This window comes from Priapulus caudatus, unplaced genomic scaffold, assembly GCF_000485595.1.
Source record: "Priapulus caudatus unplaced genomic scaffold, Priapulus_caudatus-5.0.1 Scaffold1174, whole genome shotgun sequence".
In the NCBI taxonomy this organism is placed as follows: Eukaryota; Metazoa; Priapulida; class Priapulimorpha; order Priapulimorphida; family Priapulidae; genus Priapulus; species Priapulus caudatus.
In genome coordinates this window covers 12,400-13,885 of record NW_014578235.1, presented here as the reverse complement: position 1 = coordinate 13,885, position 1,486 = coordinate 12,400, and the positions used below count along the sequence as shown (strand labels likewise).

General features: G+C 46.6%; 1 long non-coding RNA gene across 1 annotated transcript in view; it reads left to right on the top strand.

Moving 5' to 3' along the window:
• Nucleotides 1–1,026, top strand: part of LOC106815681 — a 3,923-nt gene extending 2,897 nt beyond the window's left edge. The window contains exon 3 of the long non-coding RNA XR_001394771.1: nt 961–1,026. This is a non-coding gene — a long non-coding RNA (uncharacterized LOC106815681). The remainder of the gene's footprint in view (nt 1–960) is intronic.
• The last annotated feature ends 460 nt before the right edge of the window (nt 1,027–1,486 follow it).

Genomic DNA, 1,486 nt, shown 5'->3' with positions numbered 1-1,486 from the left:
GGCCCTCCTATACACGTGCTATATAACCCTTGACTATCTATTTCATCATCGAACCCCCCCCCAGCCCCTCTGTTTGACTATCTAATTGATACGAATCGCACTCCGCTTTGATATCTATTTCTCACTATCCTAACGTCCGATGTTCCGTCTCGGCCCCCTTAAGATATCAACCATCCCCCTTTATACATCTCGTTTATCATCACGATTTCAATCGACAATTAAAGTTGGAACGCTCCAATGGAGCGTTAGCCGTTACTGATAGAGCTTACCGTGGATGCTATATGATGAATCTAATGGCCATTACTTTTGGGTCACAGTAATACAGTGCATCAGCTATATAATGGGGCTGCTTTGCTAACGATACGCGCGTGTCTGCCTGATCATTTATTGATTAAATTATTCAGAAAAGCCACACCTTATCTTCACTGTGCGACGCCAATGCCATTAGTCCTATTAGCGATGTGTTATATATAACCATTCACAGCTGCTTCGATCCTATCTGTGCTATTTCCCCGCCCATGCCGCCACGAGCGCCACATACAGATGTTAAAATAATCAGTGCGCATCAACGACGCAACGGGCCAACACCGCACTGTCCTGTGTCGCAGATACTAATTAACACCAGCGGCGACTCATCAGGCTAACCGCAGCGCGTAAGTGCATCTCTCTGCAGTAGTAGCCCTCTCGACTCTCGATCCACGATGCATCATCATTTTTCACACTCACAAGTAACACAAATCTCTCTCCTACGCCGCAAGGACTCTACCTCCTCTCCTCCTTCTCCTCTCTTCTCTCATCCCTCTCTCCTCCTCTCTTCCTCTTTAGCATTCTCTCCCGTTCCTCCACTCTCTCCGTCTCTCACTTCGGTCGTCATCTTCTCTCCTTTTTCATCACTTCCCCCTCTCTCTCATCTATCCATCTCCGATCTCACGATTCATCTCTTTTATATCGTCTTTCAAGCAATACCGTCTCTCTGTGGTGGTAAAGGCTTCCGTCGCTCGGCAATGGATACGCACTCCGCTACATTCATCGTTGTGCGGGCCCTGCACTCCATCGTCGTCCGCCTGGGCGTCGCAGGCTGTTGGTTCATGGCGCCACCACGAGGATGAAAGAACACGTTGAGCGTTTGACGATCTACATAGAGTCAGCTTGCCCCGACACACAGCGCTTCCAATCTCGAAACGCTCACCCGACATGGCAGGCCATGAACAGGGTCGGGAAGTGCTTTTCGCAATCGAATTTCCGCACTCTTACGGAAAAAGATCGGTGCCAGTCTTTATATCATGGATTTGTATAATATACTAATATATATATACATATATATAATATATATACTATTATTTTCGTATTAATATGGTTTTTTGTATGGTTTTAGCTCTAGAACTATATAGCCCTTCGCTCCGCCACATGCTTCCGGCTCCGGCTTTTCGGTTAGGGCTATAGTTCTAGAGCTAGTATAGTACATGTATATGGTTTGTGATAACCA